Genomic DNA, 25,978 nt, shown 5'->3' on the forward strand with positions numbered 1-25,978 from the left:
TATTTTCATTATGAGGCTCTTTAAATATACTTTTGGCAAACACACGTGTATTTATTCTGTAAAATGGCTTTTATTTATTTATTATTATTTTTTTGTAAAATGGCTTTTAAAGTATAGTTTTAACCTAAAGTTTAGGGCATAGTCACAATTTACTGGTATAAAATAATGTTAAATGTGAAATCTATTCTCATCAAAACCAATCCAGTTTTTCACTCTATTTTAAAATCTTGAGATAAAAGAGTAAATCAGAATGAAAATTCCATGTATTTTATATTATTTATGATGATGTTGAGAATGTCATTTTCACAAACATTAAGATTTACATATTCTCTTGGTTTTAAGAAAGTCTGTAATAATGGTGCATTGAATTTCATAATTTAGAATATTGCCAGTAACAGGAAGACTTGAGCCCCAAATTATCTAATGTAGTGGTATCCAATATTAACATACGTACAACATTAGCTTTTGGAGGTTTTTTTAAACAGTCATCGATAGAACCCACACAAAGTCTAACACATGTATTTAGATACCACAAAATTCAGCAGTTTTATGAAATATTAATGTAGTTTTGCAAGTCATTTTAAAATTCAGTGGTTAATAATTGATTAGTCTATAAAACAGATGTATTGCACAACAGCATCAACACTATATCAAATTTACTTGAAAAATTAAATTTGACCTAACCTCCTACTCTTTTTTTTTTTTAAAGGGGAGAACAATTAAAGTAGTTCTTCTTCTTTTTTTTTTAATCCATGGCATTCTGAAACCTAAGTTCTCTCCGCTCATTCTCTTGTTCCTTATTAAAACCTAATGTAGCATGGAGACATCTTAGAGAAAAATAAAGGAAAGACATGATAATGATAAACCCAAAATGATAAATCATCGTTAATGAATAAATATACAATGAGGCGAGGTAAACACTTGGGAGAGGGAATCATAGCAAACTTTCTAGCCTGCCAGTTGCTCTAAAGGTAGTTGGTCACTAGAGTCAATATCTATAAAATTATCTTCAAATCCACAAAGCCAATCTTAATTTTGTGTTTTTTTTTCTCCCTAGAATTCAGACAAAACTAAAGTGTTCATAGTATTAATTTTTAATTTCATAAGGATGGGGAGGATAATGTATCTTGACAGAATTAAGGCTCAGAAGTCAAGGAGGATTAGTCTAAAAAAGCCCACCAGTTTTTGCCACAAGATTAGGTAAATATGGAAGATTTGCCTAAACATTCTATGACATCAGCAGATGGAATGCACCTGCCCTTATAACCCAAACCAAAGCAAACCAAAATCTCTCTCCCTTCCTCTCTCTGTCTCTCTCTGTATCTTTCTACCTCATCTGTCTCTGGTGCTCTGTCTCTATCTCTGTCCCTTTCTCTTTTCTCTCTCTCTCTCTCTCTCTCTCTCTCTCTCTCTCTCTCCCATTCTTGTGCGTGTGTGTGAGGGGTTAGATATCTTTCAATCCTTTGCCTCAACATTACATGCTGAGGCTGACTTTATTCTTTTTTTATTATGAAATAGTTGTTAAATAAAAAGTGTTAGATACGTGTGTAAATTATGAAGCATAATAGTAAATCTGTAAAGATCTGTGAACTCGTTCTCCATTTAAAGAAAGGGAACATTTCCAATTTAAAAAAAAAGATTTTATTAATGAGAGACACACAGAGAGAGGCAGAGACATAGGCAGAGGGAGAAGCAGGTTCCCTGCAAAGACCTGGATGCGGAACTCAATCCCAGACCAGGGATCATGCCCTGAGCCAAAGGCAGATGCTCAACCACTGAGCCACCCAGGCGTCCCAACATTTCCAATTCTTTTGTGGGTTTTTATCAGTCTATCTTTCTGCTTTTATTTCAGAAAAAGAAACTACACATGCACACATACACACACATTTTTAAATTAGTTTGTTTTATCAAGTTCTTTATTTTTGTAATGTATTTATTATTTAGATATGTACCACATTTTTTAAATGTTCAGTTTTTGCTTTATCATATAAAATGTTTTCATAATGTATATATACTTTTATCTTTACAATTTTGATTCCCATTGCTATAATGCAATTTTTCCAGTTGTATAATATTAAACACAACACTTCTCTGGCATTCTTTTTCATGTTTCCTGAGACAAAAGCACAAAGCTTACTTGTTTACAAGATGTCACTGAGTTATTTTCCAGAGCGATTATAATGGTTTTGACCCATAAGCAGTATTTGAGAGTTTCTGAGCAGAAGTGTGCTAGCATTTCTTATTCTTACAAATTTGAGCTCTTGCCAGGTTAATGGTTCAGAATATTATTTCATTGTAGTTTTGATTATAAATTTTGTGTTACTTAAGGTTGAGCCTATTTTCACATATTTATTCACTATTTGTACTATGATATACTTGTTTTTGACTTTTGACCATTTCTCTATTAGATTGTATTTTCACATTAGTTTTTGCTACCTTTTTTTTTTCTATCAACTCATCCTTTGTTGATTAGATGTAAAGCAAATATTTTCTCCCAACTTGTGGGTTATTGTTTTTCCTTCCTGATGCTGCCCACACTTACTTTTAAAATAAGTCCTCAAAGGGGTTGCCTGGATGGCTCAGTTGGTAAAGCATGCAACTCTTGATCTTGGGGTCATGAGTTCAAGCCCCACATGGGACATTAGAGCTTACTTAAGAAAATAAATAAAATAAAATGTAAAAAATATATAATAAGTCCTGATGACATAAACTTCAAATAACTAAATGAAAGTGTTTTTCCTTAAAATTCCTGAAAGTCTTTGACAGTTCAAAGCAGCACAAGTCAGTAGATTACTGAACAGTAACTTGCGTGAATAAGAAAGACATTGTCTTCACTTTGTGGTGATGACTTGAGCAACATACAATATGGGGATGAACACAAAGATCTAACTTCAGATTACAGTAGCTATTCCTGAGATGTAGCAGAAGGAGAAAAACCCTTTAGATGTATTCGAATTATTTATATTAATATTATGAATTATTACAAAGAGTATGAGGAAGAGAAAAAGACAAGAGGTATTTGGAGACTAAAACTATGAATTTTTAAAACTGTTAGAACATATTTATCTAACAGTTATGCTGATCCTATTATTGTCCCAAGAGTATTAGTCCCAGAAAAATGATTGTAAATTATAGTTAAAAAATTTCAGATAAATTCAATGGAAGGCTTTCACAACCGTTGGTGACAAATATATATGAAATATTTAGGTTTCTTTAGATTATGGTAACAGCTTTGTCAATTTAAGTTTTGAAATCCCACAATTGAAATGAAGTGATATAAAGGTGTTTAGAAGAGCTCACATATCAATGTTGGAAGACAATTAATCATGACATTTTTGCACATGTATCAACTCCTGAATTTAACTGGAAGCATGTTGGTATAGCAAACAGCCATGGAAAATAGAAATAGTGTTCCCCTTCAGGGTTGTAGACAGGTTTGTTGGAATTTTTAAAAAGATAATGTTTCTCTCCTGGGAAAGTGTGGACCAGTTTGCTAGTGGCCCCTCTGAAAAGACTGGGGTTTCCTAAGCTCAGGGTTCTTTAACTGTGACACTATCACTGTGTGCAATCTCCAGCTCAGTGCAGCTCTGCTTCAACTTTATGGAACCTGGTTGGAGATTGAGGGAGCTGGAAGGGGCCTGGGGAACTGATACACTGTCTCCTGCTGGTGTGAAATAAAGTGATAGTGTCCTTTGTCTCTGACCCACGAGTCTCAAGTCTTCTGTCAGCATCTATGAAAATGTGGCAGGCTAACATATTAGTTTGCAAAAGAGTAATACCTCAGATCTTGCATGGTTCTTGGAATATAAAATGATGCTTTTTTCACTATCATTTCTTGGTAAATGCACACTTAAATGTCTATCACTGCTCCTCATTCTTATGGAACCTCCTAATGGTTCCTACAACAATAAAATGGCTTAGGAATTCTTGTGGAACTAGAGAAAAAATTATCCTGAGTGTGAATGTTTCTCGGTTATCCTATACCAGTTTCTTTCAAAATTGTTATTGTAGTAAATCTTCAAACCCAAAGAGTAGAATTTTCTAAGATGACTGGTGTGGTGAGGAGAAATGTAACATGGTTCTGACCACTTAGAACTACCTTAAGTCAGAAAAGTTATCATTTACATCTTCTTTGTACAAAGGATGTTGAATCTAGCATCAAAATTTGTAATGGACCAAGATAAATACTAAAATATATTGAGTTTAATTGTGGGAAATGTGAGACTTCTAGTTTATATACATGTGTACCCTAAACAAGAGATAAGGAGATTTCAGGGAAATCTCTCTTACTTTTGCTTTAGTAAGAAACACATAAAAAGTTCTTAAATAAGTAATCCATACTTTATAATATATAATAAAAGAGGTTTAATTATGGATATGAATTATATTTTCTATTTAGTCTTTCAATGTGACTGGATGCTTATGCAGGATGTTGTAAGAAGGATTTCCTACAGATGGCATATAATGATTCATAAGATCACTTCCAACTCTAAGACTCAATGATTTTACAACTTTTTATAGAAATTTTAAAAAATCTACACAAGTATTTCTAATTATATGTTTTTCTAACAATCTAATTGCAAGTTTATATTTTATGCATCACTAGAATAATTCTACTAATGGAATCCTCTTGTACTTAATGTGTCACAAGATTCTTCAGTTTCATCCCTTACATATGCTAAAAATAAAGCAAGTTTTAAGGTATTTCAGGTATTCTATACATTTGGTTTTACATAAATGCCTAAAAACTTGTGCATTCAGAAAACTTAACTCATTCGAATAAAGCCTATAAACTCAGAGATTGTATATACATTTACTTGATCTTTGTGACTTTTCATGGTAAAAACAAAGTTGGATATCTCTTCAAGAAACAAGGTTTTTCAGAGCCCCATGGATTTATTTATAAGGACATTCCTTAAAGAAACATCCAGTTTCATTTTTTAAAAAAGATTTATTTATTTATTTTAGAGAGAGACTGAGAGAGAGTGAAGTAGGGCCAGTGGGAGAGGGAGAGAGAAAATCTTAAGCAGACTCCATGCTGAGGCCAGAGCCCCAGGCTGGGCTCAATCTTACGATCCTGAGATCAGGACCTGAACCAAAACCAAAAGTCAGAGGCTTAACCGACTGAGCCACCCAGGCACTTCTCAACCTCATTTTTAAAAATTAAGATTAAAAAATTTTAATGTATAATTTCAAACTTAAAAATGCCAAGGGTAACAAATATATACTAAAGTTTCAAAGACAACAAATATTGGTCTGAAAATATATCTCTGTGTCTTAGTAACACAGAAAACCTGGGCAATTATTTGTGGGAGAAAGTAAATAAATGCATAATGCAAAGTATAAAAGCTACGGCCTTTCCCTATCCATAAAACAACTGAAATATTTGATTCATGCTATGATTGTAGCTCAGTCAGTGGCAACAAAAGAAAATCTCTGACTTAAACTTAGTAAATTAAATTGCTTTCATCTATCATTTCTTGTGGATGTTTATTATAATGTTGGACTCAGGGCAAAACATATCTATTTTATTCTAGAAAGAGGGTTAGTGATAGAGACAGAGGCAGAGAGAAAGAGAAAAAGACAGAAAAGGGGAGAGAAAAAAAGAGAGAAGGAAAAAAGTTAAAAAGTAGTGGCTTATAGCAATGATGAAAAACATGTTGTAGGTGGCAAAATGAGATGCATGCAAATGACAAGTAGGCTCCCTGTACCCTGAAAACATTCAATTCCAAGTGACCTGTGGCCATAAATTACCAGCACGAAGCTTCAGATCCTAGTCCTGTAATTTCATCAAGATCAACAAGATGCAATCTTGAAAACTGTTTGCATGGTGTGAGGACGAATTGATGCCCTTGTTCTTTCAGACAGCTGAGTTTGATGCACAAGAGTCTGACTACTTTTCTGTCTCTGTGTAGCCGTATATGGCCATTGTAAATAATTAAGTAGAAATTTGTTACCCTTTTGTCAAATGTATTTCTGATGTTGCTCTTCCTAGCTTCCATTAAGAAATCCCTTGATTAAATTTTAAAGTCTTAAACAATTTGAGAGTCTGAGAGCATTGGATACAAACTACAATTTGAATGTTTTGCAGGGGAAAGTCATACTCTCTTTGGGAGTAGGAAAAATCATGTCAGGTATTTAGTATGCAGCCCCATGATTCCTTTTCAAGGCACGATATTACGGATTTGATTACCAACCCTGTAGCTGGCTCTTGTAGGTCATTTATTTTCCCAACTCCTTTTTTGTAGATATTCAGAAGATATTGCTTAAAAATATTTGAAAATATTTTAATTTAAGCAAAATATGCTTGTAACTAGAAATTTTAAACTTTTAATCATTCCAACTCTTACATAATATGATCAAAAGATTAAGAAGTATTTTGTAAATAATATTTACAAAAATAAACTTAAAACTCATAATTCTTCTTTATAACCTTGTTTATAATATTCTCAAATAATTTTTAGGAAAGGAAACAAAACAAGAAGTAAAGGAGCTAAATAGTGAAATATAATTTTCCTGATTTATGCTTTAGAAAATATGAATAACTTTAATTTTTAATCATATTCTTCTTAAAATGCATGAATTCCAAACAGATTGGTATGAATATGCGGGACTTGTGGGGGTATACCATAATTATTATATATAGTCTGTAAAAAATAAAGCAACCTTTAAATCTAGAACACATATAATTTAAAAAACAAAATATGGCATTAATTTTCTATTATAATTAAAAGAGACAGAACGCATTACCTTTTGTGAGGTGTCATAATGAAATGCTTTCTGCAGATTTTTACTTTCTTCATGCAGGTGAATGTTACAAGTCTTTATTTCTCCTCTCTGTATACCATTTTCTCTTTTGCTTCAGTAAAATGGATGAAAATGAAACGTATGCGTATGGTATTTAGAACTACTCTTACCAGGGACTTTATTTCTGTGGCGATGCTATTTCCTTAACAACTCATCTTTTTGACCACTGCACTCATTACATTTACATCTTATAAGTGTCTCTTTCCTTTTGGGATGAGAGAATTAGAAATCTCATGATTATTTATTTTGGAATTCTTTCTGGGTTTGCGTTATGTTTTGCATATTATAAACCCTGCATCTAAACAAAAAGTGCTAAAAATTAAAATTGCACCACTTTGATCATATTACCTTTCTCCCTACTGCTACCTCCAACTTTTGCCTTTCATGAATTCTATAGAGTTCAGGTTCACGATCTGTTGTTTTTATGTTTCACCTGCTGTGAGGCCTTTCCTGAAACTTGACTATGCAAACCAAGTTCAATTATAGGAGTTGTTGATCCAAAGACAGAAGCTAGCATAGCCAGTCACCCCCTCTTCTCCTCCTGTTTCTCTTTAGGGACCCAGGCTCCCCTGGTTCTGGCTGTGGCCCCTGCTAGGGTCTAGCCCATGGAACTGCTCTCTCCTGGTTTGCTTCATGTTCTGAACAGAAAGAGATGGATTGATCACCTCAGGTTTGTAACTGGAATCTTTTACTCACTTGATATTCCATGAAGTCAATAATCACAACTTGTTTCCTCTTTAAAAAAAAAATAAAACAAAACAGAATGGTTATTTGTGCTTTGCAGATTGGTTTGGAAGATTGATACACACACACACACACACACATATATGTGTATATATATACATATATACATATATATGTTTTACATAAGTTAGCAAATTTCTGATACATAGTAGTCTATCAATAAATGGTTAATGTCTTTTGTTCCAGACTTATGGGTGGGAGGGGTGCTACAGTTTTGACTTGGTTATTAAACTGACTAATAAGTTTTAAAGTTTTGGCAGGGGGTTACTGCAATGGTTTAAAACATTAAAATCACTAGCCTGGGGAAGGGGAAGTTTAAAAAATATTGATGTACAGGGTCTCTCCTCCAAAGACTCTTGATATAATTAAGTTGTAACGTTACCTTGGCTTTGAGAATTTAAAAAAAAAAATTCTGAATGCTTCTACCGTGCAGCCAAGGTTGAGAATCATTGGTGTAGTGTGACATGTCTCTCTGGTATATTTTTACTTTAACAGGAGCTTTATGAGTTCCAAAGTCCTGTAGTGGTGGGGTACCTAGGTGGCTTAGTTGGTTGAGCATCCAACTCTTGATTTCAGTTCAGGTCATGATCTCAGAGTCTAGAGAGCAAGCCCTATGTAGGGCTCCACATTGAGAATGAAGCTGCTTAAAATTCTCTGCTCCTCTCTTTCCCCCATGCAAGGGTGTACTCTCCCTCTCTCATAAATAAAAAAAATAAATTAATTAATTAATTAAAAATAAATAAATAAATAAATAAAAGATAGATAGATAGATAGATAGATAGATAGATAAATAAATAATCAATCATTAAGTCCTGGTTCCCAAGCCAGGAGGTATAATCCACCTGGGTATATTTGGAAATGTTTACATACAATTCTGTTTTTCATAGTGACTCAGGGAACCAGGAACATAAACAATCTCTCCACAAGGTAGAGTCATTGCCCTTTACTCACAGCCAGTAGGGGACGTCTCCCCAAGAGACACTGAGGTTGCAGAGGATATTTCTATCATTTTTTTCCCTTTCTCCATTTCCTTCCTCTCTTCCTTCCTTTCCACCATCTTTTCCTTTCTTTTCAGGTTTTTTTTTTGTTTTTGTTTTATTTATCCTGTATAACATTAGAGAAAATAAAATAAGTGTTTGAATTTGCCTGTGTCCTGTGCAGACTGATCAAGATTATTTCTGACAAAGCTGAGCAGGGAAGGATTGCAATATCTAGAGTTTATGGTGGACCTTTTGTCCAGACTGTCCTGAAAGTACCCCTTAATGATGCTGGGTCAGTAGGTATCTGCTCTATTTACTCCTTGCCATCCTTGCCCTCGGATAATAATTTTAAAACCCACTAATGTAATTTGTACTCTTTTTCTATTGATTATACAATGTTCTGAGGCTGCCTTAGAGTACTGAAATAGCAGCAATAATTAGTATTTATTGAACACCCATTGGGTAGCCTATCACCACATAGGAGACCACTGTGTGAATCTTTTAACAATTCTGCTACTACAGACTTCAATGGAAAATAGATAGCCAAATAGCACTTTAACATTAGGTGGAAATCCATCTTTTCAGGCATGTGGTCAAAATTTAATTCTGATTTATAATTTTTCTGTGCTGATTGGATTCACAATGATTTATTCTTACTTCTCTATCTCTTTATCACTTGGTTCTAAAAAATCCTAGGTAACTGTAATTGCCAAATGAAAAACAGTTGTGATTTCTTTTGGCGTAATTATTTAACTAGGATGAAATAACACCAGTGTGAATGTACGACACTTGTGTTTTGACTGTGGTACTGTTCTAATCTGAACCTCCTCTTTGCAGAGTAACCCGGGAGGATTCATAGAGCTTGTATTATACTAAACTCTTGTTTTACAGAGTCACCTCTGACATATCAGGCAGACATATTAAATGCTAAAAAAGCACAAGAACCACATTATTTAACTATTTTCTGCCATTGGATTTTTGGTAGCGGTATTCCTTTCTACTCTTGCTGTTCTAAAATCAATTATTAAAGCACAAAATTTAGTTTGAAAAGTGTGAAAAAGGGGTAGTGAGATGATAAGTCAGTGACATAAGTAATACACACTGTGATTTTATAACTAAGACTCTAATATTTCTGGATGTGACCAATGGTAATCCATATTTTCCTAAAAAAGAAATCAGGATATGAATAATTAAGTTAATTTGGCAATGATTTGTATTAATTTGAGTATTTGAGTGTTAGAAATGAATAAATAAATAACAATGAAATCACCAGGAACTTGCAGATGAGAATTCTATAAGAATTAAAATGACTCAATGCTTTTATTTGTCCTTTAATTTCTTTTAAGTAATTAATATCACAATGTATTGTTGCAAGTTCAAAAACCACGCATTTCTGGATTTCTGGTATCGGAGAGATCTTTGTGATCTTGTTCATTCATTTTTCCTGAATAGCATTGAGTTGATTTGCTGATTTTACCATGAAATATCCCACAAAGTACCCTAGCACATAAAGGTATATTGCAATAATCTTGGCGCATTCTCCTGTTGATTTTACAATTGTTAATTTAAGTGCTACCTTAGATAAAATACAAAGGTCTTCTGGCAGGGGAGTAATTTAACCAATTCTATATAAAGATATTGATTAACTTTTTATGTAAGGCAGAAGGCATTATAACATGTTTGAGTATCTCTTTTAGAAATACATAGCCAATTAAGTAGAAATTATTTTTATACCTCTATGGGCTTTAATAACGGTATAAATATTTAAATATGCAAACCTATTCACCTGCCCAGCATGTACACTACCCTTTCTGCCATAAGCATCTTCCTTTTCCAAACAGTTTACACGTTTTTTTTTCTGCTTAAGCAGTATATCTTATCCATGATGCAAACAGATGAAAATCTCACTTGAGCTTCTTTGAAAGAAAAAGAAAAAATGGCATATCTAAATGATGTGTGTGAAGATACTCTTAAATAATTACATCTTGTGGTATATTGTTTATATTTTTAGTATTTTGATAAAAATATTTCTGACTATAGATAGGATGTTTTAAAGATCTACCAACCCACTAACATTATTCAATTGAAATAAATAAATCAAATATGAAATTATATTAAACTATGGTATACTATTCCATCTACCTATTATAATATTGAAAATAAGACTAATCATAATTTAATTGCATATCCCTATTGTAGACACGTTTGTAGCTATAATGTATATAAATCTCTTCAAGGAAGCATTTTATAATAGTGTTTCGATCTATATGGGGAAGAGAGATATTATATTAATCTAGAAACATTTATATTTTTTATTAATTCCAATAAGCTGTTCGCTTAAATAAAAACATATTTTTTGGGTTTGCTAATACTATACATTTTTAGAAACACTACATATTTGAGAGTGCCCAAGACATAGAGATACTTAATGAGTATGTAGTATATCCTATCCTGATATAAATAAGTACTGTTATGGTACTTTTATTTAGTAAGTACTACTAACCTGCACAGCAGGTATCAAAATTTTAACGCTTTTCATGGAGGTTCATCAGGATTTAATAGTTATAAATGATAATAGCCTTAGAGGTATTCAATAATCGGCATTTCTAAAAATTAAAAATTTTAGAAAGGTTTTAAAATTGTTATTTCTGGAAGAACAACAAAAATCTTGGAGAGATAGTGAATATATAATAAACCACAGAGAAAAAAGTGAAATAGAATAAGTTATTTAGAAATTCTGTATGGTTGCCAATTGGATTATTACTGAGAAGTGTTCTCAGGGGCCTCAGATACAAGTTAGGTGTTATATAGAACAACCAGAAGCAAAGAAAAAGATGTTGGTCTTGAACCACATCTTTTGGAGCACTTAGGGTCAAAAGCTTTAAAACAATATTTTCATTTGTAACCCAAATACATGGGTTTTCATTGGGCATCATTCTTTCTCCCATTATATAATATTAACATTTGATTATGTCTAATAGAAAACACATATGACCCCAAAAGTATTGAAGATATTCAGCTAAAGTTATGGATAGAAGGAAATTTGGATCACATTATATATAACCCAGTAAGCTCTTTAAAATCTTGCACTTTCATCAAATTCCCCACCTTAATAGCTGATAAGCATATATTTTACTATCAACATCTTCCTCCCAACATCTCCATTTACATGGATTCCATTTGCCTCTCCTAGCCTTCCTTTCTAAATATCTGTCTAGAGTCCTATGCCAGTTAGCAAGACAAAGTTATTTGGGCATCACTAAGAAAAAGAAAACCTTGTTATTAACCAAAGCCCAACCAACAATTGCTTCTTCATAATAACCCTGAAGACTTTCACTTTACTGCAGTACAGAGTTCAGATCAAATAATATGTAAGCCATGTGGGCATGAGTAGAATAATTGTTCCCCAGGGATGTCAAAATCATAATCCCCAGAACCTGTCAATTTGTTACTTTACATGGCAAAAAGGAGTTAAGGTTGCTAAACAGCAATATTAACCCAGTAATCCTGGTTTCCCAAGTAGGCTGGATATAATCACAAAGGTCTTTAAATGATGAAGAGGTAAGCAGGAGAGTCAGAAACAGAAATGTTACCATAAGAAAGACTAGACAGATGATTGTTGGCTTCGATGATGGAAGGAAGCCCTGAGTTAATACCACATTAGGAAGCGTCTAGAAGCTGAAAAAGGCAAGGAAACTGGTTCTCCCTTAAAACTTCCAGAAGAAATGCTGCCCTGCCAACATCTTTATTTTAGCTCAGTGAGAGCCATTTTGATCTCCAGAATTATAAGATAATAAATATGTGTTGTTTCAAACCAGTAAGTTTATGGTAAATTGTTACAACATCAGTAAGAAAATAATACAGTATATTTCTTAGGTAGTTGTAGAAACTTTAATTTTTAAAATGTTTCTTATGGTCTTTTCTGGGAATCAGCAGAACATGTCTCATACATGCTATGGTCAAGTCTTTGGGACTAAGTGGCATCTGCCATCTTCCCTTCTTGCCCTACAAACTACTCTTTTTCTGGTGTTAACTAATGATTTCTCCCCTGTTAAATATCTTAAGTTATTAAATACCATCTTGTAGGTCCTCAAAGCCATACTCACACATGGGGAGAATTTATTTGCTCTCAAGCAAAATACTTAATTAGATTTTTCCCAGATTATTTAGAGTAACAGCTTTAATTTAAGACACACTTGTGACTTGATGGAATTCAAAAAGTTGAATGACCAATATCATTCCAGAGGCAGAACTCAGAAAACCCTTTACAAAAACAAACAAAAAAAATTTTTCAGTATCCAATATTTTCTTTGTTTCAGAATGAGAATATTTCCCAGCAGGTTTCCCAGGATACCTTAAAGTATCCTCCAAATTCCCAAATAAATTTTCATTCCATCAAGAAAGTCAGCTCAATTGGGATTTCTTGATGCAAACAATACCCCCACACACACCAAAAACAAACCCATACCCATTTAAAAATATGCTCTACATTTCCCCTCCTTTTTCAGTGAGGTGCCAATCAAAATTTATTAACACAATCATCAAAAGTCAGACATAAACAATTTTGATGTTTACAAAGCTTCTTTTATATGAATGTATCACAATTTATGTTGGACATTTGGTTCATTTAACTTACATTTCATATTATTTATAATTTTTATTTTGATTATCAAATCAGAAGTGGTTGTATTTATTCCTAAATATTTATTACCATTTGGGAGTATGTGACCCTACAAGTTGATTTAAGTAAGATGATATGGATATTTTTAATGCTCTTCACAGATTTTGCCAGATGGATTTTTAAAAAATGTTTGAATCAATTTCCTCTCAATTATTGATGTTTGAGATTTCTTATCTTACCACACACTAGCCAGTAATGAAGTAGTTTGATAAATTTGGTAGGCAAAATGCTACTTTATTCCTGCTTCAATTTGAATGTATTTGGTTATTGGTAATTCAAAGCATTTTAACATACTTTTCATTTTAGTATTTAACCTTCTATAAAATTTCTCTTCATGCTTTTTGCCTATTTTCCTATAGGAATGATTCCCCCTCCCCACGCTTCACGTATATTGAATTCTTATACAGTAACAGTTATAACCCCATACTATATTTATTCCTAATGTTTTTCCTGATTTTATGATTACTTTTCATGTATTTGTTCTTTTGAGGTACATGTTTCCTCTAACTTTTGTAGTTACATTTATATTTCTCTTTGAAATATACATACTTTCTTTTGTGTTTAGAAAACATCTTTCTGGGATCCCTGGGTGGCGCAGCGGTTTGGCGCCTGCCTTTGGCCCAGGGCGCGATCCTGGAGACCCGGGATCGAATCCCACGTCGGGCTCCCGGTGCATGGAGCCTGCTTCTCCCTCTGCCTGTGTCTCTGCCTCTCTCTCTCTCTGTGACTATCATAAATAAATAAAAATTAAAAAAAAAAAGAAAAAAAAAGAAAACATCTTTCTAAGTAGAGATCATATGGATATTCAGTGTCATTTGTTCTCTGTTTTTTTAATGAAGTCATCTTCTACACAGCCTTCTTGAAATCTCATTCTTGCCTTCTGTGGTATAATCAGTTTTGGATTTTATTCTTATTCTCAAGCCCTTTGCTAAGATGCTTCAAGATTTCTCCTCCTCATTCTGTTCCTAACGTTCTGCTGTTATTCCTCGGGGTTCTATCTTTGAACTATCCTTATTTCACCTCTTTCAGACAAGTGATCTCATTTACAACCATGCTTGCATTTATTACTTACATAAAGACTTTCTCAGATACATTTTTTCTACCCAAATATCTATCCTACATTTTAAAACTGCATATTTTATTACAGAAGGCACACCTACTTTGGAAGTTTATAATCAAACTCCTTGTACCCAAGGCCCAATCCTTCCCCTTTCCTTGATCAAGAATGCTGACACTTTACTCCTTTCCTTCAATTAATATGGACAAATCCTTCTATAAATGATCTTTTTCCTACCTGCACAGCCTCACCTCTTACACCAGGTTGAAGGTATTTATACTTCCCTAAACTCACTAGATTATTACCTGGTTGCAGTAATCTTTCTACCTGGAACCTTTTTATTCTCATGCGTTCCCCATGTCCACTCCAGGCTGGTTAAAGTGTCCTGCATCTGTGCTCCTATCAGAACATTCACAGGTTCTTTTTTTCCTTGCTTAGGATTTGTCTCATATTATTGATTTCTATCTTAGCTCATGTCTCTAACACCTAGCACAAAGAATGTTTCTCAAAAAAGAGGAATTATCTCATTTTCCCTTTATTTCCCAGTGCCCAACCATGTGATAGGCACTGATTGATATAAGCAATGAATAAGTATTTGTTGAATTAAATGAAATTGAAAATGTACAGAGACCGATTAATACAATTACCATACTTTCTCTAGCAAGGCTAGAATTAAATAAAGGAGATAATGGGTTTACTCGGTCTGGCCATTAGTAAATGTGCATAAAAGATGCTCAGAGAGACATATCTGTTAGTTTGAATACGTTATGGATTTGGACTGTGTAAAACATAAAATTACTTTAGATTTATGTTGGAAATTTGTGATAGTGGCTGGGGAGAGGGAAAGAACTAGTATCAGAATAGGAACAAAGAACAAAAAATATTAGGAGTTAACATGGTGAGTTCTACTGAGAGAGAAAAATCTGAATTTTACATCCAATCAGAAAACGAAATCTTGGAAATTTCAAGTGATAATTGTGTATTTGTAACTGCTTTTCTAAATAAGATATAATTACCAAAATTAAAGTAAATAATAAATGCTCCTTAAGCACCAGTTATTAAGATTTATATGTTTAATTAGCTGTTTTATAGCAAATTGAGCTTTAAACATTTTGCCTTTGCAACAAAATTTAAATCGCAAGACATCTTTCTTTTTTTCTAGTTCCTGTATTCTCAGTAACAGATTTTCCTAGGCATTCTTTCTTGGCAGCTCCTTGGAAATGCCAGAAATGGATTTTCTGTAGTACCTGTTGACCTCTTAATGATGAAAAAATCCTAGACTAGAAGTTACTTGCAAAAGTGGAGATAGTGATCTTGATAAGTTCTTTTTTTTTTTTTTTTAGATTTTATTTATTCAGGAGAGACACACAGAGAGAGGCAGAGACACAGGTAGAGGGAGAAGCAGGCTCACTGCAAAGGAGCCCAATGTGGGACTGGATCCCAGGATTCCAGGATCACGGCCTGAGCCCAAGGCAGGGTCTCAATCGCTGAGCCCCCCAGGTGTACCTTGATAAGTTCTTTGTAGCTCCCTCTTTGATATAGCATTTTAATTCCTTTGTGGGATCATAGAATACTTTTACTATTGAACAAAGAGGCAGAGAGAGACTGTTTGCTAGAACAGAAAAGAAGAAGGTCTGAGGTCAAGGGCTACCTAGGGCCTAAGAGTAATATATAAAGATAGAGATAAGTATGTGTTGTTAGGTTTTGGGTTTGTCTAGAGAAAGGACACTGTGAAAATGTCCAATGATGGACAATGATGTCCAATCATTTTAGTCTTACCAGAGAATGAATAGGAAAGTCATCTGCTGAGATGGAATAAAATTGAAAATAGGAGAATTCTGGAAATATGAGAAGAGCCACTATAAACAAGCCCCAAAGGAGCCCCAAAATAATGAAAATGATTAGTGAGGAAAAATAAAGGACCAATTATAGTTTGATAGCAAAGACTAAAGGTGACCCATTCAGTAAAGTCTTACAATTTCACCAACAGCAGTTCCAAACCCAGAAACAAATTAGAGGGAATGAGATTAAAAAGTCGACCAAAAGTTATAAATAGTTGGGCAAGTAGTGAAAAAAGACAGGAGAGAGGCGATTCAGGGTGAGTTGGATAATAATGAGCTTGGGAATACGTACGTATCGAAGACGCAGGGTAGTATTTATGAATTACTACAGATCAAGAGAAATAATGGGTCAATTGTAGTTGTTGTTCTGCTGGGATTTACTCTAGCAAAAGTCTATGTGAATCAGAATATGTATTGTTTCCTAGGTTTTTAGCTTGTCAACTATAGCTAATGCCTATTAATTCTTAACTGTATTCTTGCCCAAACAATTTATGCTTTGCAGAACTAGAAAAAGGCATTGTATGGGTAAGTATTATGAATTGGTTCTTAGATATGATTTAAGCAAGTATCAGTAGGAATAGTAAACTTGGAGTCATGTTAGGAAATAATTAAAAATGGGACTGAATTGATTCATGTAAGGTGATGGATGAGTGTCTAGAAGCCTTGGATTTAGAAGTGGAACCTATAGAGAGCAAACTTTCAAATCATTGATTTTTTTTTCAGTTTTGCTTGATGTTAAGAAAAGAATCAGAAGCACATAGGCATTGCATACAATGGGACGGGTGTCAATAGAAAGAGGCTAACTCTGCATAAAGTTGATCCAGTTGCACCAGGAATGTGTGGATCCCTCTGATTAGGTCTGTTGCATAGGTAGTCTTCCTAAAGGTGTAAATTAGAATAGCATATGAACTTACCCATTATTAATAGGAAATAATGGAATAATACGCCAAACCTATTAACTGACAGCATTTGGGAATGTTTACATACCTTTTGGTGTGGTCTTGTTTCCCACAGAAAATAGGCAACAAAGAAAAATTCTGTTCAGTGACCTCTTGGGTGAACTAAGGAAGAAGTAGAAATTACATTGTTTAGCAGCAGAGCATATGCATGTTTCAAGTCCTCTGTTCATAAACTCACTAACTGTATATTTGGCCACATTATAACTATGTATCTAATTTGCAACTTTTCTGCACAATATGGACTTTAAGCCTTAGAATGAAAAGCTTTTCATTTACAGTTTTTGCAATGAGAATGCAAGTCTTCAGAACATCTTTTAAGGGCTATTGTGGACTCTTTTTTAGAGTTACTATCTTTTGAAATGCTTATGGATCTATAACTATTTAATCCCATATATTTGTCCTCAAACTTCTTGTGTGAACACAGTTGAACACAGCTTAATAAAATGGACTTACTTCTTGAAAAGTAGATTCAAAATATATTAAATAATGTAATATTAAATAATTATGATAAATCCTGTCAGACATCTGTATAACACAGTACTCAATAACATTTGTATGCCTGACAATCAGAAGATTTTTGCTTTACCAAGATATGTAATCCGTGGGGCAAAATATTTAAAATAACATTGTCCCATCTTGCTAAATCACACCAATTTAAAATAAAAGAATAAGACATTTTTGTAATCTAATGACGAACAGCAATTCTTGCATTTTGCTGGTGTTTTGGTGGTGTTTCTCCCTTTCTTTTGAGTCAAGAACATTTACTTTTTAAAAAAATATGACTACACTGAGTGTCTCAGGGCATAATTTAGGCAGGAGAAAGGCTTCAATTTTATGTCTTCTTTCTTCCCCTCCCCTTCCCTTCCTCCTCCCCCACCTCCTCCTCCTTCTTCTTATTATTTCAGAAATAGTGAGCACCATGCAGATATCTAGAAGTGTTAATGATGGTAGTTTCATCTTTAAAGTGAACAATTCTTGCCATGTTATTGGAGATAGTTTAAAGTTGATTGTATTGTCCTTTTTATTCTCTCATTAAGTTTGAAGAGAAGCTCTTAGTGCGAGCAGCCCTTTATGATGCTCTATGCATTTCTGGTCACCAGGGTGACATGTTATGGTCATCTCCCACTGCTATAAAAACAAGGTTACAACAAATGTAAACTGCTTATACATTGACCCTTGAACAACATGAGTTTGAACTGTGTGAGTCCACTTATATGTGGATTTTTTTTTTGATAAATACAGTATAGTATTATAAATGTACTTTCTCTTATGATTTTCTTAATAACATTTTCTTTTCTCTAGTTTATTTTAAGAATACAGTGCATAATACATATAAAATGTGTTATCAACTATTTGCGTTATGATTAAGGCTTCTAGTCAACAGTAGTCTAATAGTAGTTAAGATTTCTGGGAGCCTAAAGTTATCCACAGATTTCAACTGCATAGAGAATCATTGTCCCTAACCCTCACACTGTTGAACAGTCAAGTATAATTTTCTTATTCTTATAATTTGCATTCACACTTACATGAACAGAGATACATAAATGGAGGCGTGGCTCATACTGCTTTATAGGGATATGAAGTCTTAAATCACTATGATTTTAAATGTAAACTCACTTTACAATGGAGAGAGAGTTGTCTTAAAGATTATTTTGAGTTATTTTGGAATATTTGTGTATTAAAGAAAACTGAATCTGATATATAACATTTAAACAAATTTTAAAATTACTAACATGAAACAAAGTTCTGCATCCTGCATTACACTTGCTATTTTCTTCATATTTTTGATCTCTTCCCAAAAAATGAAATGCCACTTTATATGCAATACTTTAAACTTTCTCTAGTACCATGCCAGCTCCCAGAGAACTGTTAAGTCCACCATATTTTATTTTATATTGTTCCAATAATTCAAAATTCTTAGCAAAAATGTGAAGTTTTCATTTAGATTACTAATTCATTATTCATTCATTCAAAAATTGTATGCCATTCACCCAGCTAAGTACTTTTGCATTTGAAAAAAAAATGGAACATGTGAAACAAATAGTGTAACAAGTGAATAATTTGAAGCTTCAAAAATGGATTTTGAGTTTAATATTTAATAGATTACAGACTTGAAAAAGTTATTTTACCACTTTGAGTCTCAATTATACATTCCTAAAAGTGGGGATAGCAATACTAATATGCTATGAATACAACTGCTTCATTAATCTCATTTGTTCTGAAAGTCAAATGAGTTACTGCAAGTGAAATTATCTTGCATTTGATAAAGTTTTACGAATATTAATATTACAATTTTCAAGAAGTTCATAATGCATTAGGTGAGGTTAGACAAGTATATACATTATCACAATAAACGTTAATTGATAGGGCATTGACTTTGTAATATTGTGATTTACAATAAAAAATATGTATTTGGTCTTCATCCCCATTTGTAGCACAGCGCTTTTAAAACCCTTGGTATTTCCTAAACTATGAGAGAGATAAAGCTGTCTGCTGTTATGTTAATGATCCAACTTTCAGACCATACCTAAGATTGCCCCTGGTTGCCAGAACCAACTATGTGATGACACAGGTGGAACCTACAGTCCTAACTCTTGATCTCAGGAGAAGGGAGAGGCGCTGGAAGTTGAATCAATTTCCAGTGGCCAATGATTTAATCAATTATGCCTATGTAATGAAGCCTCCATAAAAACACAAAAGTATAGGTTTTGGAGAAACTCCAGGTTGCTGAACAGGAGAGTGGCACATTCAGAGAGGGTGTGGAGCTCCGACTCCTTCCCCATACCTTGCCCTATGTAACATTTCCCTTTGGCTGTTCCTTTTTTAAATTTTTTTAAATTTTATTTATTTATTTATGATATTTATGATAGTCACACAGAGAGAGCGAGAGAGAGGCAGAGACACAGGCAGAGGGAGAAGCAGGCTCCATGCACCAGGAGCCCCACATGGGATTCGATCCCGGGTCTCCAGGATCGCGCCCTGGGCCAAAGGCAGGCGCCAAACCGCTGCGCCACCCAGGGATCCCTAGCTGTTCCTTTTATAATAAATTGGTGATCTAGTAAGCAAAAGGTTTCACTGATTTCTGTGAGTCACTCTAGCAAATTAATCAGTTTGAGGAAACCTCCAATCTGTAGCCAGTCATTCAGAGGAAACCTCCAATCTGTAGCCAGTCATTCAGAGGAAACCTCCAATCTGTAGCCAGTCATTCAGAAGCACAATGTAGACTTGCAATTGGAATCTGAAGCAGAGAACAGTCTTGTAGGACTGAACCTTTCACTCGTGGGATCAAATGCTATCCCTGAGTAAGTGTCAGAATGGAGTTTAACTGAAGGTCACCCAGGTGGTATCTGCAAATTGCTTTGTGGTTTGGGGAAATGGACCCCTAAATGTTGGAATTGGGTGTTCAGACCCTTTAGATATATTATCTTAAAATCATAATTTAAAAAAGTCATTATCTTAAAAACACCTAGTTATAAATAATTATCTAAGAAATCCATAATATATGCCCTGGGGAAACAAAAGTGAATAAAGTATACCCCACCCTCTAGGAGTTTACTGCCCTATAGGATGAAGGAAAATTATATAACTTATTTTTTTAAAGTAGACATACAAATGTATACATACATGTCCATGTACATATTTTTATGTGTTTAGATAGATGATTGATAGATACATAGATACAAAGATACATAGATAGATGTGCTATAAAAGATCCAGGTATTATAAGGAATCAGACTAGAAGCAAACAAGCTCAGCTACTGTGAGAAATCAGGCTAAAAACAGCCACACTACTCCTATGCTATTAATGAGGACATGCCCCCACAGAGAGGCCTAAATGATAAGCAGGTAAGACAACAGAATGAATGGAATCAGAGGCAGGGGAGCAGGGAAGCACATTTGATATCAAGGGGTAGGTGGGGAACACAAAGAAAAAAAGGACTTCTCCCACACTGGATTTTGTAAACCAAATTAAACAATTTACGCTTCATTTCTGAGAACACAGGCTCTTTGAACTGATTTCATTAGGAGAGGAACAAGATCAGATTTACATTTCTGAAAGGTGATTTTCGATTAAGGACTAGAGATTAGATTAAATGATCCACGACTGGAACCAGGGTAACTGTTTCCTAACCTCTAGAGGTAATCCAGGTAACACTTCATAGTAGGCAGGAAAAGAATTGGCAAGATCTGAGGACAATTCAGGAGCAGAAGAGGCAGGGATAGCTTGTTGGATATTTAATTTCTTGATTGAGCAAATGCATAAGTGATTCCATAACATTAAATCATGGTTATAAACTACAATGATGCAATGAAGGAAAGATACATGGTGCTAAAACAATGTAAGTAAAGGAATCTAGCTTGGTCAGAAGTTGGGTAGGAGAGTTGCCCTGAAGAAGTGATGAGTCAGCAAAATTTGAATGAACCATAAGCGTCAAGTAGGTCAAAGGGGAGAAAAACACACAGCTAGAAGTAGAACAGTAAATGCCAAATCTTGCAGTGACTGAAACAAAGTAGGGCACAGTAAAGGAACTGTAAGCAGACTAGTACCTAGAATCCAGAGAGCAGCCAGGGAACTTGTGTGATGTGAGAAAGCAGCAAAAAGCAAAGAAAACCATACAGCAGTTTGCTGGCCAGGTTAATAATGGTGGACTTTATCCTTAGAAAAAGAGTTTGAAGTGCTGGTGTGTGTGTAAGGCATGTTTTGGTTTTATTTTGCCAATATTACCCTGGGTTCTGTGTATAAAATAGATTATAGGTCTCCACAGAGGATCCAGCGAAAACATGAAGTTCTTAATATTCCTAGTAAGATAGATGACAGTTTGGGCTAAAAATTCTGGTGATGATGGAGATGGAGAAATTTGGAAAGACATATAAAACAAATGACAGAATGTCAGAATTCAACATTTTTGGGAGCTTTGCATTGGTTATAAGCACGATTACTAATTAGAAGAAAAATGTGTCGCAAATATTTTTGCATTTCATCTCTTTTCTTTTGCTTGAAAAAAGCCAATGTTTATGAAATAAAAGAAATGGAAAGAAACTGAAAGGAACAATCAGACATGGGGGAAAAAAGAAACAAGATTATTGTTGCAGGAACAAAAGAAGAGAGCGTCAAATACAGAATCATTGTAAAAGGTTCTAGGAAGGCAGGTGCTGAGGGATAGTCCATGACTTAGTAACAAATAAAAGGATCTTCGATGTCCTGGGGTTTGGAGAGAAACTGAAGAGACATTGAGCAAGGTCTCTGAATGATGTGACCTAGCAGGTCCATTGGGAGACTTTAAAAAGAAAAGCTCAGAGTTGATGAGAGTTCTCTTTGATATCTTCTCTTTATTTTGTCTATGAAATGGAAGGTCTGTGGATGTTTTCAAGAGACTGCTCATGTTTGAAAAAGCAGCAGTAGATAATGGAATTGAAACTTGACTAGGGAACTAAAGGCTTAGTTAGTTCCCAAGGCTCTCAACATCTCTTGGAAACAGCCCCACTTCTGGTGATAGCGGAGTTGCAGACTCTCTAGAAAGTTTCAACTTCCACCAGGCACAAAGATAGGTTCAGATCTAAAAAAAAAATTCAAAAGAAAAGAAGAGTCTTTGGATTGTGGTGGGAAAAAAAAGGTATCTTTATGGTATTTTTATCCAAATGTGACACTGAAGCATAAGAGAAGTGCATCCAGATGGGTTTCCAGTTGGATTGGGATTGGAGGAGACAGATATTTCAGGCAATGACATAAAAGACTTGGCATACATTAAGTTGATAATTATTAACTAGATACCATGTGTAAGAAAGATGCTGTAAGTATTTAAAATAAAATATGAGATATATTTGCCTCTTTGGGTGATATATGCTTTAGTTAGAAAAAAGACACAAGAATATGAAAACAATATTATGTTAGTATATGAGTACCAACAAATGACAGACAAAAGCTGAAAAATGGCACTAAAGAATTTTATGTTCTAATAGTCTCATTGAACTAAGCAAACACACTTGGATGAAAAGCCTTTCTCAGTTCTCTTTTTTCTTTTTTCCTTTTTTTTTTTTCTGTCTTACCACAGCAAAAAATGTCAATTGCATTTGCTATGCTTCTTAATATGCAAAAGTGTACTTATTTTGCACTAGAGTACACTTCTAAAATAAGATTTCAATGAATTGAAAAAAAATGTCATTACCACACACACAAAAAAGACTAAAGATCAGAAGTAAGCTCCTTCTAAGAGTGAAAGATGGTACTACACTTTCTGATGCAAAATTTTAAGAGACACATTTAGAAACTGTTAGCTTATGGGGTGCCGGAGTGGCTCAGTTGGTTAAACATCTGACTCTTGATTTCAGCTCAGGTCATGATCTGGGGGTCCTGGGATCAACCTCCATGTTGGGCTCTGGGCTCAGTGGAGAGTCTGCTTGAGGATTCTTCATCTCACCCTCTGCCCTCCCCCCACCCTGCTGGTTCTCTCTCTCTCAAATAAATAAATCTTAAAAAAAAAAAAAGAAACTGTTAGCTTACATTATAGTTTATAAACACTTCATTTAGGAAACTATTGTGGGAGTGTAATGTTAATTTCCCTGGTGATATTTAAGTATCCCATATATACTTGTTACAGTTTTCTTCCTGTATCTCTGGTAGGGAAAATCTGTTAAGAATTGACCTTTCCCTTTTGTTATTGTATTAGTGATGACAGATTGTGTTCCAGGCATGGTGCAAGAGACTGACAGATAGAAAAACATGCACCTTTTTCTGATTGAGCCAACAGAATAAGGAGCAATATGAATAAGGAGATTTCTAACCTTGAAAGGTAAGTTCATTTATTTCCTTTGATGATAAATTACTATATTTTATCTCTCAGATCAAGAGCATGGATACTTAGTTTTGATTTTCTCTCTCAGTTATTGGAATGACAATGATTATATCCAGAAGTTAAATACCTCAGAAAGGAGATACTGTTTTACTACATTTCGAAAATTCCTAATTCTACTTGTGGATACTGCATAGACCGTTAACTCAAAAATTGCTTCATCCACGGACTGGTGAGCCACACTGATATCTTAAGCAAAAAATAAATGCTAGCTTCTGAATAAACAATTCTCCATGCGGAAGATATATTATTTAGATCTAAGTAAGCTGTTGAGTCTGAACACCTGTTATCATAGTTGTGATTGGTCTCACCTAAGCCAGTGGCCTCAGGATGATAATAGATCAAGGGACAAAAACATCAAAAAAAATATCCCCAGGGATTTGTGAGCTACCACCAGCTCTTCTACTCAGGAGCTATATTGCTGGAACTGGCACATGTTTTACATGTTTTTGGCTTGCTCAGTTGAATAAATCTTGGGAGGTCTCACAAGTCCATCTTTTTCCTATTTTTACATGGCTTCCTGGCTTGTGTATTGCCAATATATCTGCTTCTGACTGATGTCTTCAGGTAGATTAGAAGCTGACAGCACCTGACCAATGCTGCACCCAGGTGAATGATTCCACCAAAAAATACTGCAGAGTGCATTTGTCTTGTCACTTCTCAGATATTTCCCCTTTATTAAGCTCTTATTGTTGTTCTAAAGTCACAAGGTAGAACTGCCTCTTGTCTACAGAAAGCACAGTGATGCAGCTTTGATTTGCCTTGTTCTTTATAATAACCTCCCTTTCCCTCAAACCCTGGCATCTGATTGAGTGGAGTTAGGTCAAGAGATAATCTGAGAGGCTATCAAATCAAAATGCACACAGTGGTCCTTTCTCTCTCTGCATCAAAGACTGAGGTGTTCTATGTCAATGAGCTGGCTGTGAAACCGCACATGCCATCTAAATTTTCCTTTCTTTCTAACTCTGGTGTGCTTTATGCCAATCAACAAGAAATGGCAAACTGGTATTCTGCTGGCCAAATCCTTTTATTGTTGGCTGGCCTGATGCAGGGCAATAATCTATGACTGAATTTGACAGTCTTATTTTTTCGGATGACTCTATTTTCAGGAAACAAGCTAAGTATTCTCTGATGGGAATACGTGGCATTGGCCTAACTGATTTCTCTGATAAACACAATTGCAGATTGAATTATTTCTGTTTCTATACATCTCCTTACTAATTTTCAAAGGAAAATGTTAAAATGTTGATGTTTTATAAAACAAAAAGAATTAGCAGGGAGACACTAAGCACACTGCAGAGAAAAAAGAATCCCATCTCATAATAGTAAATTTTGGCAGGAGTTTATATCATATAAGATTAAATGGGGCAACCCCGGGTGGCTCAGCAGTTTAGCACTGCCTTCAGCCCAGGGCATGATCCTGGAGACCTGGGATCGAGTCCCACGGGGAGCTCCCTGCACGGAGCCTGCTTCTCCCTCTGCCTGTGTCTCTGCCTCTCTCTCTGTGTCTCTCATGAATAAATAAATAAAATCTTTAAAAAATTAAATGTATTAAGTTTAGTATTAATTACCATTCCCCTCCCTACCTTTAGTAATGATTAAACCTCTATTCAAGAATTAGTATTTCTATCCTGAATTTGTTTGAGAATTCTAGAATCATTTTTTTTTTTTTTAATTCCTATGGGGTGTATAGGTAACTTAGTCGGTTAAACAAATGACTTGATTTCAACTCAGGCCATGATCTTAGAGTTGTGAGATCAAGCCCTGCATGGGCTCCACACTTAGCGAGGAATCTGCTTGAGATTCTTTCTCTCTTTCTCCCTTTGTTCCTCCCCTCACTCTCACTCTCTCTCTAAAATAAATAAATAAATCTTTAAAAAATATTCTTGGACTTCTTGTTTTTAATAAGGTTGAGAGGTTTTGATATCAGAATGAAACATAAATTGATAATAACTGGTTAGCAGTGGTTATTAAATATAGTACTTCTTTCCTACAGAATTCATTAGCTGTATTTCCGTTTATTTTTTCAAAGTCTATTCGAAATTATAATTACAAAAA

General features: G+C 34.4%; 1 long non-coding RNA gene across 1 annotated transcript; it reads left to right on the plus strand.

The window, feature by feature from the left end:
• Positions 1-7,361: 7,361 nt before the first annotated feature.
• Positions 7,362-24,261, plus strand: LOC112678771 (uncharacterized). Its single transcript, XR_003147828.3, has 3 exons — positions 7,362-7,477; positions 23,738-23,860; positions 23,952-24,261. It is a non-coding gene; the product is annotated as an uncharacterized LOC112678771 (long non-coding RNA).
• Positions 24,262-25,978: the final 1,717 nt, after the last annotated feature.

The sequence above is a fragment of the Canis lupus genome, chromosome 22 (genome assembly GCF_003254725.2).
Source record: "Canis lupus dingo isolate Sandy chromosome 22, ASM325472v2, whole genome shotgun sequence".
In the NCBI taxonomy this organism is placed as follows: domain Eukaryota; kingdom Metazoa; phylum Chordata; class Mammalia; order Carnivora; family Canidae; genus Canis; species Canis lupus.